We start from the raw sequence: 18,737 nt of genomic DNA on the forward strand, positions 1-18,737 counted from the left end.
GACTTGAGGAGGATGTGAACTTATGAGACAATATTGAAAACCTACTGACTGCCTCACCTAAAGTGGATCTTATTAGCATCGCTCAAAGTGCTTTTCTTGGCAAACCATTCGGGACATATTGTACTTTTGCCTCTACATGTTGCCTTGGGTTTGCTTAAATACTGCATGTAAATGAGTTTCAGAGTTTGGTAGGCTAGTGTGCGTGTGCGTGTGTATGTGTGTATGTGTGTGTGTGTGTGTGTGCATGCGTGCGAGCATGTGTGTGCCTGAGTGTGTATTTGTGTGTCCACATGCATGTGTGTGCACGTACATGCACCCATTTCTCCACAGGCTGAAATCGGTCGCTACGCAGCACTCCACCACCGGAAATGGCAAGTGCAAGACCATTGGTATACAACACAGAACAATAAGTGTATGATGCTTTTCCCAACAGTACAACAAAGCCATCTAGACCTCTAAAATCCATACAAATGCTTGTTTCAGATGGTAAAGCTTATTACTGACGCACTCACCTTGAAGTGTGCTGGAGGATGACCTGAGAAACAGGTGAACAAGAAGGAGGGAGATAAGAATCTGAGCCACGTAGATACACAGGGAGAGAGAGAACGAGCGACAGAGAGAGAGAGAGAGAGAGAGAGAGAGAGAGAGAGAGAGAGAGAGAGAGAGAGAGAGAGAGAGAGAGAGAGAGAGAGAGAGAGAGAGAGAGAGAGAGAGGACAATCAGCAACTGGCTGAAAGTGGGCTTTTATAATTTATTCATTTGACATGCAAAAAGGGACCTAGACCTGTATCTACCATGCTCTGTCTGTTCCATCCCCTTGCTCACCACAGCCTCCTCTTTCTACCTGTTCCCAAAGGAGAGGTGGGGTCTCTCGGTCATGGTTGCTGCTACCCCCTTCACTCCTCCAGAAAAAATGATCCCTCCTCCTTCCCTGCCAATGCTCTTGTCTCTCCGGTCCTGATCACACACTCATACCACTGATTGGTAATATTTAAGGACTTCTACACTGTACTGATGTAGGACGTTTTTTTGGAGACGTGAGAAATTGCTACAGTCGACTGCTCTTTAGCAAGAATTGATCCTCATGATCAATTTGCCGGTTGTGAAGTCATTGTATGCTTGCCTACGTCCCAAATGGCAACCTGTTCCCTATGGAACCTGGTCAAAAGTAGTGCACTACATAGGGTACAGGGTGCAATTTGGGACACACAGGTTGTGTTGCGTAACAATCACCAGCTATTTTATTGTGAGCCCTCGACATCCTGATCACACGCCAGGAAGTAAAGAAAGGGTAAGGGGGAGTGGGGGGGGGACTTAATTAGCTTAATTCAACTCCATCAGACATTCTCCTAGGTGTTCGGTGACAAAGGAAATCCACAGTGTATGGAAGAGTCTAGAGACGAGTGGGAGAGACTGTTGAGAGAGAGAATGACGAAAGAGAAGAGGGTTTGGGGGGATAGAGACGAAGAGAATGAGCGACAGAAATTAGGAGGACTGAGAGCTGATGTTGTCAAAGATACACAGAACATGTTAGAGCAGCCATTTATGAAATTACAATAGCAAGATCATCACCAAGGGAAGGTTTGTCCTTTTTGAGTAACTGAGTGAATGAATGACGTAGACTCATCATCACCTAAAGCTGGAATCCTAGTTGCTATATCCATTTTTGGAATGATCAATTAATGATACATACCCATTGTTTCTTGAAGAATATAACTTATAAATACCATGAGCTTAGTTCAACTGTCATACACCCATCAGAACCCCAAATATAAGCTTGTTTTACAATGTAAATGTAAACAAACACTGTATAGCCTAAAAACATGGTTAAAACTATCATTTTGATATCATGGATGGTCAGTCCTTGCATCCATAGCTCTGTCTATGAATGTGAGAGTGGTTACATTTCTCCAGGCCCATCCCTCAGCTTTTTACCAAAACAGAGCCTGGTTGACTACTTTGTTATTGTTTCAATTAAGGATTATAGATTTTAGAGATCCCTCCAATGTTGTCTGCTGCTTAGTTAGGATTAATCCCATAGTGAATAGCAGTTTGTTGGTAACTCTTAAGTATGTAAGGAGCCCCTCAGTTTCAACGGGTATGACGCCTCTGTCTGCAGACACCATCGCTATCTGTCTGAGGCAGGAAATCCACGGAAACGCCAACTCTCATCATTATTCTTTAAGCCAAAGACGTACTATGTCTTTCAAAAGACTACACAGCTGTCAAGGGTAGAGTAGATAAATAGTAATTCATATTTAATATAGACAAAATGACAATTCAAAAGTAAAATACTTACAGAAGAGCAACATTTCCATGCTGATAGCGGTGGTAAATTACCTTCAGACCTGTCATTTGTGCTACTCATAAAACAGGTATCAAACGACTGGAGGATCCTCCGTGGTGACATTTGGAAAGTTGGTTTACGAACACTTTGATATTTCAAACGAGCCCAGGTTTAAACATGTCATCTTTGAACATTCACCGAGTTTATGCAGGATGTCAGAAATCAAACAGTCACTTTAAAGGGGTTGGAATACACTTAGCTTTCATCTAGTGCATTTTTTTGCACCTAAATCCGACACAGCCCAGGCTTGCAAGCTGCCATAAACTCAAACGTTTGAGGACATTTCTACAACATCTCTTTTATGCTGTACAGTGAGGGAAAAAAGTATTTGATCCCCTGCTGATTTTGTACGTTTGCCCACTGACAAAGACATGATCAGTCTATAATTTTAATGGTAGGTTTATTTGAACAGTGAGAGACAGAATAACAACAACAAAAATCCAGAAAAACACATGTCAAAAATTTTATGAATTGATTTGCATTTTAATGAGGGAAATAAGTATTTGAACCCCTCTCAATCAGAAAGATTTCTGGCTCCCAGGTGTCTTTTATACAGGTAATGAGCTGAGATTAGGACCACACTCTTAAAGGGAGTGCTCCTAATCTCAGCTTGTTACTTGTATAAAAGACACCTGTCCACAGAAGCAATCAATCAATCAGATTCCAAACTCTCCACCATGGCCAAGACCAAAGAGCTCTCCAAGGATGTCAGGGATAAGATTGTAGACCTACACAAAGCTGGAATGGGCTACAAGACCATCGCCAAGCAGCTTGGTGAGAAGGTGACAACAGTTGGTGTGATTATTCGCAAATGGAAGAAACACAAAGAACTGTCAATCTCCCTCGGCCTGGGGCTCCATGCAAGATCTCACCTCATGGAGTTGCAATGATCATGAGAACGGTGAGGAATCAGCCCAGAACTACACGGGAGGATCTTGTCAATGATTTCAAGGCAGCTGGGACCATAGTCACCAAGAAAACAATTGAAAGCACATATACATGCCCGTCTGAAGTTTGCCAATGAACATCTGAATGATTCAGAGGAGAACTGGGTGAAAGTGTTGTGGTTAGATGAGACCAAAATCGAGCTCTTTGGCATCAACTCAACTCGCCGTGTTTGGAGGAGGATGAATGCTGCCTATGACCCCAAGAACACCATCCCCACCGTCAAACATGGAGGTGGAAACATTATGCTTTGGGGGTGTTTTTCTGCTAAGGGGACAGGACAACTTCACCGCATCAAAGGGACGATGGACGGGGAATCAAATCTTGGGTGAGAACCTCCTTCCCTCAGCCAGGGCATTGAAAATGGGTCGTAGATGGGTATTCCAGCATGACAATGACCCAAAACACACGGCCAAGGCAACAAAGGAGTGGCTCAAGAAGAAGCACATTAAAGGTCCTGGAGTGGCCTAGCCAATCTCCAGACCTTAATCCCATAGAAAATCTGTGGAGGGAGCTGAAGGTTCGAGTTGCCAAACGTCAGCCTCGAAACCTTAATGACTTGGAGAAGATCTGCAAAGAGGAGTGGGACAAAATCCCTCCTGAGATGTGTGCAAACCTGGTGGCCAACTACAAGAAACGTCTGACCTCTGTGATTGCCAACAAGGGTTTTGCCACCAAGTACAAAGTAATGTTTTGCAGAGGGGTCAAATACTTATTTCCCTCATTAAAATGCTAATCAATTTATAACATTTTTGACATTCGTTTTTCTGGATTCTTTTGTTGTTATTCTGTCTCTCACTGTTCAAATAAACCTACCATTAAAATTATAGACTGATCATTTATTTGTCAGTGGGCAAAAGTACAAAATCAGCAGGGGATCAAATACTTTTTTCCCTCACTGTATGTGTAACCATTAGTCTCTCAATCCATAAAACACCACAGGTATGATATAGAATACCAATACCAATTACCAGTGCATATATCACCTATAAAACAGTGTACTGATAGACCTATGACAAATCTGAAGGCAAATTGAATACATAGTCTCAAACTTACTTCCATCTCTCTTCTAGAAAGAGTATAATGTGTATAATACGTCACTCTAAAGAGTATTGCTCATTCACTAAGGATGAATATGGATATGAATGAGTATCTCTTCGTCCTCAGCACCTCACACTATTGGCCTGTCCATCACTATGCCGGGGAAAGACGAATTGGCGAGAGATGGAGAATAACACATCACCCAATACGCCTGGAAGGCCCTTGTCAATGCCACAGTACTCATAATGAAATATTAATCTGCGTTTCTCCACTAATGATAATGCACTATCAAGTATGAGTTGGTTGGAGTGAGCCAGGCAATTCCCCCATCACACAGCTTTTAGAGAGGATAACCCCACTATTACGACTCCACAAATGAGATTTGTATCTGCGAATCACAAAGTGGATAAAGTCTGCTGGTCCACTCGTGCTTATTCATTCTTTACATCCCCAAATCCCTCAGATTATTGTACTCTGGACCCTTCAGCTCTGTATTACATATCGTATGAGCAAATTCATGAGAAAGGTATAAGTCACGAGTCTGTACAAGGAACTAGACTTGTCTGTCTGTTTGTGTTACTGTCTCTCACTCTCCCACCACTCTCCCACCACTCCTCCAAAAAAATTTCCAACCCCGCTCACACACAGGCACGCACACACACAACAAACACACACACACCACACTTTGCCTCTCTCTGAGTCATAAGCACTTGTGAACAGGACAAAATGGTAACTGATTAAAAGTGATTGCCCACACAAAAGAGATGTCCTTATGCAAAGCTCTTGAATTAATTCTAGCTGCATTGAGGTTACATTGCCATGAAGTCAATATGTCTCTTCAGATTCCATCCTCCCAAGCATGCACACAAAGGTACCCCCTCCTATGATACTTGCCTTTTGAAATACAAGAAATCAAATCTACAGAGGCAGTCCTATTGATTGACAGAAAGTTCAAAAGGAACGTGGCAGTGTCTGAACACACAATCCGAGTCTATTTGACTTTTTAATTAATTTCAGTCTGGGGAAACATTTTCTGTTTAAAATATTAAGAAAAGCCTCAATTCAGCGGGAGATGGTATCGGAGCAAATGTAATGAAATCACAGATCTTATCCTTGGAGAGAGCCCTATTGTCGACAGTGATTTAAAACACAGAAGCACCTAGCAGAGTGGATCCTCTTATCCACTAAGAGAAAGCAGAAAATCAACTAAAATGTTGCTTCCATCCATAAGAGATTGAACAGGATAGCAAACATCATTTTTGTGTGTGTTTAATGGTATTTCAAATGACCTCAGTACCAGTTTGTATAATGCAAAGTAGCATTTGAAACATGTTCAAATTAGGTACATACAGTTTAGTGGGATGCCCAGTGGGCATTTGTGTGAGGACAAGACATGGTCTGGATTTAAATGCTGTTAGGTGTGTTGAAAACCCAGGCTAGTATGGTAACACTCAAACACTGGACAAATCCTCTGCAACATGGTACCACTGATGCCAAGTTCATGAATAAGGGGAAGAGGGTCAAAGAGAAAGAGCATCTCATACTCTCTCCATCCCCTACACCTCCAGGTAGTACACTTTATCTATTACACTATGGACTCTTTGGTTTGCTTTTGCTTTCCTATCCCTACAGTTAATTCTCATTGTTTTCCAGAATGGACTCCAGTGTGCCAGTGTGTGGGCTCCAGAGGAGAGTAAGGACGGGGCAGCCCAGCCAGCAGGCTCCTGGCACGGGCCTTCTGCCCATCAGACTTGACAGAGGGAACAGATGGAGCTCTCCGAATGGGGAGGTCTCACGTCCGCTCCAAGCCCTTGGAGCCCCGCTCTGGCCCAAGCCACGCCAGCCACCCTGAATTCAATACAGCCAGCTGTGCATGGCCCCTGCAATTCCATCAAAGCAATTGGCCCATTCTTTTATTGTCCAAGCCTTAATCCATAATCCCTAGGACAACCTGTGCTTCGTGGAATGTGTGTGTGTGCGTGTGTATGTTACCCACCTTGGGTGATACAATAGCCACAATAAAAAGAGAGCAGGTTTGAGTAATAGACAAAGTCGGTGGCTCGGTCCCTATTGATACTGCTGTTGTAATTGCACAAAATGAAATGGATGTTATTAAATGATAAGGGTTGTGCTATACCCTCTGATTGAAGTGGCCATTTTACTGTGGACCCTCTCGCTCTGGTATTGATAACTGTATTTTATACTCTGTGATTTATTCAGCAAAGCTCCAATTGTATAGCTTTGTGACTAGTGCTGAGCAATTAACCTACATTTCCGTTTTTTATTAAACAATTAATTGACCGATGTCGGTTCAATTACTTGAATTCCATTTAGTTTTTTTGTTTATTGTGAGCCCAACGCGCTGTTTCAAGTCAAGAACTATGTGGGACGCTGGGCTGAAGGAAGTTGTAGTTTTCAGTAAGAAAATATTCAGTGTAGTTCAGCTCCAAAACGTGGTAATTAACTTCAATGACAATAACCCATTGTGCCTGTTTTTTCCATCTCGGACAGAGACAGATCAGCGAAGAAGAGGCAAAGCGCGAGGTTTCACTCTCGTCAAAATCCGTCCACAATAAGCCCAATGCATTTCTATGGGCTTATTTTGAACATAAGCTTGTCGCCTGCCTTCCCGCCTTTGGGACAACAACTCCCATTGTTAGGGCGGAGACATGAGCATCTCGTCATTAAAGTATATACAGATCTCTGGACGGATACACTTTTACTCCTGCTCTGTTAGGTTAGATACGTACACAGACCGTATAACAGAGGAATGTAAACAACACAAAGACGACAGAGACGTGAAAGTATGCCTTATCTACTTAGAAGAACTAGTCAAATGATTCTGTCAGACAGCTCTGCAGCATGCTTAGGCAGGCTAGCTAAATAGGATAACTAAAGACAGTATGGGTAGCACATACAGTTGAAGTCGGAAGTTTACATGCACTTAGGTCATTAAAACTCGTTTTTCAACCACTCCACAAATTTCTTGTTAACAAACTATAGTTTTGTCAAATCGGTTAGGACATCTACTTTGTGCATGACACAAGTAATTTTTCCAACAATTGTTTACAGACAGATTATTTCACTTATAATTCACTGTATCACAATTCCAGTGGGTCAGAAGTTTCCATACACCAAGTTGACTGTGCCTTTAAACAGCTTGGAAAATTCCAGAAAATGATTTCATGGCTTTAGAAGCTTCTGATAGGCTAATTTACATAATTTGAGTCAATTGGATGTGTACCTGTGGATGTATTTCAAGGCCTACCTTCAAACTCAGTGCCACTTTGCTTGACATCATGGGAAATTCAAAAGAAATCAGCCAAGACCTCAGAAAAAAATGTGTAGACCTCCACAAGTCTAGTTTATCCTTGGGAGCAATTTCCAAACGCCTGAATGTACCACGTTCATCTGTACAAACAATAGTACGCAAGTATAAACACCATGGGACCACGCAGCTGTCATACCGCTCAGGAAGGAGACGAGTTCTGTCTCCTAGAGATGAATGTTCTTTGGTGCGAAAAGTGCAAATCAATCCCAGAACAACAGCAAAGGACCTTGTGAAGATGCTGGAGGAAACAGGTACAAAAGTATCTATATCCACAGTAAAATGAGTCCTATATCGACATAACCTGAAAGGCCGCTCAGCAAGGAAGAAGCCACTGCTCCAAAACCGCCATAATGTCATGATCGCTGGAGGAAGTGGACCAATGCGCAGCGTGATGAGTGAACATACTTATTTATTAGAGAACAAAACAACAAAACGATAACGTGACGTCCTTGGTTACAAACACTAACCATACACAGAACAAGATACCACACCAAAACAATGCCAAACGGCTACCTAAGTATGGCTCCCAATCAGAGACAACGAGCTACAGCCGTCTCTGACTGGGAACCACCCTGGCCAACATAGAAATACCAAACTAGAACACAAAACAATGAAAACTCACACCCTGGCTCAACATATAAGAGTCCCCAGAGCCAGGGCGTGACAGTACCCCCCCCAAAGGCGCGGACTCCGACCGCGCCAACCAAACACAACAGGGGAGGGGCCGGGTGGGCACTCCGCCTCGGCGGCGGATCCGGCTCCGGGCATGACCCCCACTCCCTCTCTAACCCCCCAAAGCGCCCCTTGTCCGGTCTGGCCCTGCTGGCCGGAGCTGGACTGAACACTGGTGGAGCGGATTGCTCTAGCTCCGGAGTGGAGCAGCTGACCGGTGCCGGACCAGGCACCGGTGGAACAGGCACGGGTTGTGCCGGACTGACGACGCGCACCACAGGCTGGGTGCCGGGAGCAGGGACGGGCCGGACCGGGCTGATGACGCGCACCATTGGCTTGGTGCGGGGAGCAGGGACGGGCCGAACCGGGCTGACGAAGCGCACCACTGGCTTGGTGCGGGGAGCAGGAACAGGCCGGACCGGGCTGACGACGCGCACCATTGGCTTGGTGCGGGGAGCAGGGACGGGCCGAACCGGGCTGACGAAGCGCACCACTGTCTTGGTGCGGGGAGCAGGAACAGGCCGGACCGGGCTGACGACGCGCACCACAGGCTTGGTGCGGGGAGCAGGGACGGGCCGAACCGGGCTGACGAAGCGCACCACTGGCTTGGTGCGGGGAGCAGGAACGGACCAAAACGGGCTGACGACGTGCACCACTGGCTTGATGCGGGAAGCAGGAACGGGCCGGACCGGGCTGGCGACGCGCACCACTGGCTTGGTGCGAGGGTCAGGAACAGGCCGGACCGGGCTGGCGACGCGCACCACAGGCTTGGTGCGAGGGGCAGGAACATGCCGGACCGGGCTGGCGACGCGCACCACAGGCTCGGTGCGAGGGACAGGAACAAGCCGGACCGTACTGGGGACACACACCACTGGCCCTATGCGGGGATCAGGAACGGGCCGGACCGGACTGGCAACACACCCCAGTACCTCTCGCCGTGCCTCTACATTCTCCTTCCCCCTGGTGACCAGTGACTCCCGTAACCTGGCGGCCTCCTTTGCCAACCCGCTGAACCACTCTATCCCGGCCTCCTGCTGCCCCGTCGTCCACGGCGTGAGCCCCCCCTAAAAAATGTCTGGGCGTCTCTCCTCCCCCTGGGCTAGGCCTCCATGGCTCTCGCCAGACTCTCGCTCCTCTGCTCCCAAGTCCAGCCTCTCTCCTCCTCACGCTGCTTGACCCAGTCGAGGTGGGATCTTCTGTCACTATCGCTGGAGGAAGTGGACCAATGCGCAGCGTGATGACTGAACATACTTATTTATTAGAGAACAAAACAACAAAACGATAACGTGACGTCCTTGGTTACAAACACTAACCATACACGGAACAAGATACCACACCAAAACAATGCCAAAAGGCTACCTAAGTATGGCTCCCAATCAGAGACAACGAGCTACAGCCGTCTCTGACTGGGAACCACCCTGGCCAACATAGAAATACCAAACTAGAACACAAAACAATGAAAACTCACACCCTGGCTCAACATACAAGAGTCCCCAGAGCCAGGGCGTGACACATAAAAAAGACAGACCACGGTTTGCAACTGCACATGAGGACAAATATTATACTTTTTGGAGAAATGTCCTCTGGTCTGATGAAACAAAAATAGAACTGTTTGGCCATAATGACCATCATTATGTTTAGAGGAAAAAGGGGGTCGCTTGCAAGCCGAAGAACACCATCCCAACCGTGAAGCACGGGGGTGGCAGCATCATGCTGTGGGGGTGCTTTGCTGCAGAAGGTACTGGTGCACTTCACAAAATAGATGGCATCATGAGGAAGGATAATTATGTGGATATATTGAAGCAACATCTCAAGATATCAGTCAGGAAGTTAAAACTTGGTCGCAAATGGATCTTCCAAATGGACAATGACCCCAAGCATACTTCCAAAGTTGTGGCAAAATGACTTAAGGACAACAAAGTCAAGGTATTGGAGTTGTCACACCCTGACTCAGGGGACGCTTAAATGTTGAGTCAGGGTGTGTATGTTCTATGTTGGGTATTTCTATGTTGGTGTTCTATTATGTGTATTTCTATGTTGGCCGGTGTGGTTTCCAATCAGAGGCAGCTGTAGCTCATTGTCTCTGATTGGGGACCATACTTGGGCAGCCTATTGGCACTAGTGGGTTGTGGGATCTTGTTCCAGTTAAGGTATGTTGTATTGTGCTGCCTTGGACTTCACGTTTCGTTTTGTTTGTTGTTTTGTCGTGGTGTTTAATATTTAATAAACATGTACGCATATCACGCTGCGCCTTGGTCTGACCCGTTCATGAACGAACGTGACAGAAGATCCCACCAAACGAGGACCAAGCAGCGTGCCCAGGAAGAGCGAATTGCCATGTCACAGGTGGGCAAATGGTGGTCATGGGAGGAGATATTTGCGGGGAAAGGGCCATGGGCAAAGGTAGATGCCCAGGCAGGAGAGGAGCAACGGCAGCACAGAGGAAGCCGGTCGAGGAAGAAGCCTGAATTTTTTGGGGGGGCTAAGAGGGTGGTTGGCGGAGCCTAGGGTTAGAGCAGAGCCAACTCCCCGTACTCACGCGAGAAGGCGTATGACTGGGCAAGCTCCATGTTATGCGGAGCTACGTACTGTGTCGCCAGTGCACCGGCACAGTCCTGTACGTCCTGTGCTTGCACAACGCACTTGCCGTGCGAAGATGGGCATCCAGCCAGGACGGGGTGTGCCGGCTCAACGCTCCTGGTCTCCAGTACGCCTCCTCTGTCCCGCGCATCCTGCGCCAGTTCTACGAGCTGTATCGCCAGTGCGCGTGCACAGCCCAGTGCGTCCTGTGCCAGCGCCCCGCACGTGTAGTGCGAAAGTGGGCAGCCAGCCAGGACTGGTTGTGCCAGCTCTCCGCTCCAGACCTCCAGTCCGCCTTCGCAGTCCGGTCCGGCCCGTTCCTGCTCCTCGCACCAGGCCATTGGTGCGCGTCGCCAGCCCAGTCCGGCCTGTTCCTGCCCCTCGCACCAAGCCAGTGGTGCGCGTCGCCAGCCTGGTCCGGCCTGTTGCTGTCCCTCGCACCAAGCCAGTGGTGCGCGTCGCCAGCCCGGCCCGGCCTGTCCTGCCCCTCGCACCAAGCCAGTGGTGCGCGTCGCCAGCCCGGCCCAGCCTGTTCCTGTCCCTCGTACCAAGCCAGTGGTGCGCGTCGCCAGCCCGGCCCGGCCTGTTCGTGCCCCTCGCACCAAGCCAGTGGTGCGCATCGCCAGCCCGGCCCGGCCTGTTCCTACTCCCCGCACCAGGCCAGTGGTGCGCGTCGCCAGTCCGGTACGGCCCGTTCCTGCTCCCCGCACCAAGCCAGTGTTCCGCGTCGCCAGCCCGGTCCGGCCTGTTCCTGCTCCTCGCACCAAGCCAGTGGTGCGTGTGTCCAGTCCGGCACGGCCTGTGCCTGTTCCACCGGTGCCCAGTTCAGCTCCGGTCAGCTGCTCCACTCCGGAGCCAGAGCAGTCCGCTCCACCGGTGCCTGATCCAGCTCCGGTCAGCTGCTCCACTCCGGAGCCAGAGCAGTCCGCTCCACCGGTGCCTGATCCAGCTCCGGTTAGCTGCTCCACTCCGGAACCAGAGCAATCCGCTCCACCGGGGTCCAGTCCAGCTCCGGTCAGCGGCTCCACTCCGGAGCCAGAGCAGTCCGCTCCACCGGTGCCTGATCCAGCTCCGGTCAGCGGCTCCACTCCGGAGCCAGAGCAGTTCGCTCCACCGTCGTCGGGTCCAGCTCCAGTCAGCAGTTCCAGTCCAGACCCAGACGTCAGCCCCTCTCCAGGTTCGGGGTCTCCCACACCAGTGTCCAGACAGGGCTTGGTACTTCGTGGGAGGAAGGAGAGGGCAAGCAGCGCGCCGAGGTCCAGACCAGACCAGGGGCGCAACAGGGAGGCGAAGAATCGGTGGTTGTCACGCCCGGAGCCGGATCTGCCTCCGAGGCGGAATGCCCACCCGGCCCCTACCCTGTTATGTTTATGTTGTGCGGTCGGAGTCCGCACCTTTGGTGGGGGGGGGGGGGGGGGGGGGGGGGGTACTGTCACGCCCTGACTCAGGGGACGCTTAAATGTTGAGTCAGGGTGTGTATGTTCTATGTTGGGTATTTCCATGTTGGTGTTCTATTATGTGTATTTCTATGTTGGCCGGTGTGGTTCCCAATCAGAGGCAGCTGTAGCTTGTTGTCTCTGATTGGGAGCCATACTTAGGCAGCCTATTGGCACTAGTGGGTTGTGGGATCTTGTTCCAGTTAAGGTATGTTGTGTTGTGCTGCCTTGGACTTCACGTTTTGTTTTGGTTGTTGTTTTGTCGTGGTGTTTAATATTTAATAAACATGTACGCACATCACGCTGCGCCTTGGTCTGACCCGTTCATGAACGAACGTGACAGGAGTGGCCATCACAAAGCCCTGACCTCAATCCTATAGAAAATCTGTGGGCAGAACTGAAAAAGTGTGTGCAAGCAAGGAGGCCTACAAACCTGACTCAGTTACACCAGCTCTGTCAGGAGGAATGGGACAAAATTCACCCAACTTATTGTGGGAAGCTTGTGGAAGGCTAACCGAAATGTTTGACCCAAGTTAAACAGTTTAAAGGCAATGCTACCAAATACTAATTGAGTGTATGTAAACTTCTGACCCACTGGGAATGTGATGAAAGAAATAAAAGCTGAAATAAATCATTCTCTCTACTGTTATTCTGACATTTCACATTCTTAAAATAAAGTGGTGATCCTAACTGACCTAAGACAGGGCATTTTTACTAGGATTAAATGTCAGGGGTTGTGAAAAACTGAGTTTAAATGTATTTGGCTAAGGTGTATGTAAACTTCCGACTTCAACTGTAGGTTAGATGGTCTGGATGGCTGACTGATACTGCCTGAGCAGAGATGAGATTATGACTTTAACGGAAAAAAAATATGAATAAGTAATATTATTTCATAGTAATTTCCTATTTTTCTATTGATGTCTAATGTGGCCCTAACAGAGACAATGGAATAATGTTTTGGCAATTGAATGTTCACGATTTTTGTCTTTGGAATTTCCATTAAAAAAGTGTAATGTCATTATTTCCCCAAAAAATTATCAAACCTAATCCAAACCGATCTCAAAAAGCACTAATCGCTCAGCACTATTTGTAACAGCTACAGTAATGATTTTGACACACTTCCATTCAATTATGTAAAAACAGACAACATTTCTGAACCCCTGGATTCAAATTAATGGATTCCACATTAGTATCCTGCTACTACTACTGTGTCAAAAGAGCCAACTGTAAGGTTCTGTATTTATTTTCTTAGTTCACCTTGTGTTCTTGAACGTAGCCCTGTTTCTTTGTGTTTTTGAACGTAGCCCTGTCTTTCATGTTTGTTCATTGATTTCACCTGTGTTAGTTACTCACCTGGTCTCATCAGCTCCTTATTTAGTTCAGTTCTTTCTGTTTGTGCCTTGTGAGGTATTGTTCGTTTTGACTCTACTAAGCCTTTTCCTAGCTTGTTTGTGAGAACCAGTTATTGCCTTCAGGCCTAGTTTTGATTCACCTGTCTGTTTGCCAAACTGCGTATGACCGTTGCCTGCCTGTGACCACGATTCCTGCCTTCTGTGAAGGCGAAATAAACACCTGCCGCGCTCTGCGCGTGAATCTACACCTTTATTACACCATCGTAGCTGTAGTAGCCTACTGTAGTACAACTGTAGTAGTACTTCACCTACTATATCAAAGGTAATATGTTGAGACTTGAGTTTGCTCTCCAACAGAATCAACATTCCCAGTTGACTGAACTTACTGAGTTAATGTGCCGGGCATATGCTAAACAAGTGCCAGATGGTAATAATTTTGGCCACTCATTTCCAAGACATGTTGCACGCAACATTGTAAATGCAACAGTGACTCTTTACATTGAGGAGTACGTCAGTCGTTTTTGGTAAGTATGCCTAGTAAAATCTGTCGATGTGCCCTTGAGCAAGGCACTTAACCCTAATTGCTCCTGTAAGTCGCTCTGGATAAGAGCATCTGCTAAATGACTAAAATGTAAATGTAAAATGTAATCGACAATACTTTTAAAACACTTTCAATAATTTCCATAAATCGCTGCAATCCGCCAATTTTAGTGAGGGTGCATCTGTCCTTACTTGATAATGCACCTACAGTAATGACACTGTTGGAGGGAGGCAAAGACTGATGGACTTTTGTAGTCAAAGGGATACAATTGTATTTGGAAGCATTTCATTGTCCAACTCACAGCATTGTTGACAATTACCATTCCTCCCACATTCACAAAATATTGGATGAGTCCATCCAGCCCCTCTATTTAAAAATGTCTGTCTAATGCAGATTAGGCAAAGTCTTTCCGATATCTCTATTTTCACCTGTCTGTTATAGAACTCAAATTGGTTTGTTTTGTCCAAGCAGGAGGCTCTATTAAAAAAGCACAAATTCCCTATTACGTTGTTATTTGTGCAGGTTTCTCCACAGGCATATTTTAATCAATATACATTTTAATGACTCTCCTGGATGAGGCAGACGGCTCCTGTATGTTTTCTTATAGATAATGAAACAAATTAAGTTCTGGTTTTAATTTGTTTGTGTTTACGATTGCATTTTTCCAGCAGTTTTCAACTGAAGTTGCCACCCTCTAGTTAAGTGGAAGTTTTACATGGAACTCCTGCTTACCTTGAAGAAAAGTCAGAAAAAACTGCTAAGGATATGTGCTCCTACTACAGCCTCACTGGACAAACACACACACAGTATTTTCACGTTGTGTATTTCTTTTTCTTTTTCCTCTGTCCTCTTAGCCGAGCCGACCCGTAGTAAGTGTCCATTCTTTTACTCTTTGCCGAAATGCCTTAATAACCTCCATAATCTGCTCAGTTGTTTCTCATTTCTTATTCCACATCGATTTTCATCATTGTTCATAAATCCCTCCATGAATCACCCTCAGCTGCCCGCTCACACACTCCGGGTGATGTTACAGCACCCGATCGATTGAATGCCCTGAGCACACCAAGAACAGTGCACTCTTACTATTCAATATAGTACAATATACCTCATGCATGCTAAGATGTTTCATTGAATTTCATTGTTGGACTCACACACTGGATAGTTTCAGATGTGGTGCTTTAGAAATGTGTTCGGTGCATGTGTATAGGATTTAAGTACAGTAATGTCTCAAGCTGTACCATAACATTTGATGTTCTGCATGTAGTAGGAATTGGAAAACAAAAAAGTTGCTATCCGCAATCACAGGAATTTCCTCTGGATGGGCCTCAGTGTCAGTGATGTTTCACAATGATCACAATCTGGTGAGACTGCCATGGGGGAGCGATAGCCTCGGGGGATTAACAACTTGGAAGATGGAAGCAATGATAAATGTGGCCTTGATGGAGCCCTGTTTGAATCTAACAAATGTAAATATACTCAGGTTCATTCCTCTTGCTGTTCTTGCAATTGATCCAAGTTGGTTTGTGAATAACTGGCCTAGCTAATCCATTATGTTTAGGTTTCATCAAAGCTATTTGGGAGTTTTAATGAAATGTAGCCTACACCTTGCTCTAAATATTCTACAAGAAAATCGCTAGAGGACATTTGCAAGGAATCTCTCTTAGAATACATCCGTCCAAAAAGGCTGAGCGAGAATTATTCTTGGGGGTTTAGAAGGCCTTTCACAACATCCCACAGATCACCTGATGATATTTACTCTGTGGCCAGGCTGCAGATTAGGCTAGCTGAGTGCATAGGAATGAGCGGAGCAGGAATTCACGCCATGCTACGCCTGTAAAACAGTACTAGAGTACCTGAGAGTGGACCAGTTTAGTGGATTAAGGAGTGCCTTAGCGCCGGCGGAGTCTCCCGAGACACCAGGCTAAATCAATGCACTCGCGCTCTCTGGGATGCTTTACAGGTTATGCAAATAAACGAGGCTCCAATGTGACATTTTGAAAGCCCACGATGGATAACCCCTATTAGCCGAGGCTTTGACAGATCTTAAAAGGTACTTTCCCCTCCCATGATAGAGGTTTATTTTACACTACCCCCTCTTTTAAAATGATTTGTGGCGAGAGTGGGGGTTGACGGTTAGTCGGAATAAGGAATAAAACAAATTCCCGCCCTCTCGGTTGAAGTGCGGAGACCATCTGTGAAATGGAATTGGGGAATGCAGCGCGGCTGTCAAGAAGCATAGCTCTCATAGTCAGCTCTCTACATGTACAGTGTGTAGGTTTCCCACTGCCTCTGACCAAACAAGCAACCTCTGAAGGCTGAAACCCAGATCATGTTTATCACTCCCTGTTTTTATAGTGTAGGTATTGTAGTTTGTATTTATGAGATCACACATGAGATTGCTGTTCACTTCCGAGGTCCAGGGCCTACTGCTATGATACAGAGGTAGCCTATTCCTTCAGTTTAGGGTGATGGTGGAAAATACACACTGTAACAGTGAGCAGACTATTTTTCTGATCATAAAGTGTCAATCCAAGATAGAGATAAAACATTGACTTTATCAAAACAGGTTGCATTTGGTGTGTATTATTTTAGAACTACACGTTGACCTCTCCTACAAAAACAAAAACTGCACTTCTACATTTAACCAATAAAATGACAGCAACAACATGAAACACCTCAGTATTAGACAGTAAAAGCTCCTGCCAGATGTAGTCAGGAAAAAGCAGATTGTTGATGGACTTTCTGACAGACACCAGTCCTCAATCAGAGGTTGCATGCAAAATCACTGGATCTCACCAGCAATTATGACTGTAATGTCCTCCAAATTACTGCATTTTCTCTGCCTAAAAACACTTCAAACATTGACAGTTTGGTAGGTGTTCAGAGAGAACTTGCATTCATTCACTTACAGTATTGTGCTTCTACCTGTCTCTGCAAACAGACTTCTGCCACCAAATGCATTACTTCCTAAATCTTTGTTTCTGTGAGGTAAAATAGGAAAACCAGAGAAAAGCTTTCATACTACAGTACGGCCCATAGGAAAACAGTCAAATGAAGTTGAATGTTTGGGGAAATTAATAGTTACTCTCTGTCCATGAAGCAGAAAGAGAGTAAAGTCACTAGGGAGTTTATTCTGCTTGCGACAAAGGGACTGCCCTGAGTCATAAATACTTAAAAAGGTGGCACCACAATAAAAGTTGAAAAGCTCAAAATACAACATGAAAGTTGAAAGGAGCAAAGCTATGATCATTCCTGGATATTGTTCAGTATATTCCATGCTGTTTACCAGTGATCTAGTTCCTTTTTTCCAGCAGCATGCAAGGTTTTGAAACAGGAAACCTGCTTATTAACAGTGCATGAATGTAAATCAACTTTTGCATATTACGTGGATAGTCAATGTCATGACTTGCCCTCATGAGTTGAGGATCAAACATGCCGGCTAGGCAAAGGTTTGAACAGCCCCTTTCCTGGGGGCCAGTTTTATGACAGGTCGTAAATACCGTGCAGACTTTCTCTTCCTTGCCATGAAGAGGAAGGACCCCTTTGTTAACAAAGGAAGTCTTCCCGCCAAGACTCTAACATCCAAAAGTGGGTAATGAAACAATATTCCTACTTAAAATAATGTGGGAAATGGTTCGTGGGGACTTAAAGAACAATCATGTCAAATTCATTACTATGTTGTGATGTCATTAAAGATGGTGGAACAACATGACTGTATCTCTGGGGGGCTACACTTCCCAGTTATGAGTCAGTGGCCACACCCAGATGAGCACAAACATGATGGAACGCCCCTTTTACCCTGAGTGCATAAAAAGCCTCATGAAGAAATTCACCTCAAACTACCAGAGGGGGACCGCAAAGATGATCCACAACCAGGACATCCGGTGGTCATTTTTATGCTGGGTTCCAACTTGAAGAATCCTTCCAAGGTTGAATCCACCAGAGGCAGACTGTCATGACTCTCTCCTTGGTGAGGATCAAAGGTGCCAGATCAGCTTGGCAAATGGCTGACAGATAGCCAGACCCCCCCTCTCTCCCACAGGAGAGGAGAAGGGGGAGTTGGGCCAGTTTTATGAATTAACAGCCGGTCATAAATAGTTTGCAGAAAAGGACTCCTTTTGGTCTCTAGTATGGGAAGAAAGAAAACTCTTTGTTACAGAGAGACTCTTGCCACCTTAAAACTCTAACGTCAAAAGATTGGACATTGGAACATTATTCCTGACCTCCAAGTGTTTGGAATGGTCAGTGGGGATCTAAAGAATAATCATGTCATATTGTTTATTATTTTGTGATGTCATTAAGGATGGTATCAAGTAATAACTGTAACTCGGAAAGTGAACATATTCTATCTATCAAGTTCACATCTAAATGTTGTATTAAAAATATGATTAAGTATGAGAGTATTTTGGTGAAGATAGGAATGTGATTTTAGTCTTCTAATGAGATAATAGTTTTTCATATAAACTATGCACAGTGTCTAGCCAAGGCCCGA

The sequence above is a fragment of the Coregonus lavaretus genome (genome assembly GCF_964263955.1).
Source record: "Coregonus lavaretus genome assembly, chromosome: 3".
Classification (NCBI taxonomy): Eukaryota; Metazoa; Chordata; class Actinopteri; order Salmoniformes; family Salmonidae; genus Coregonus; species Coregonus lavaretus.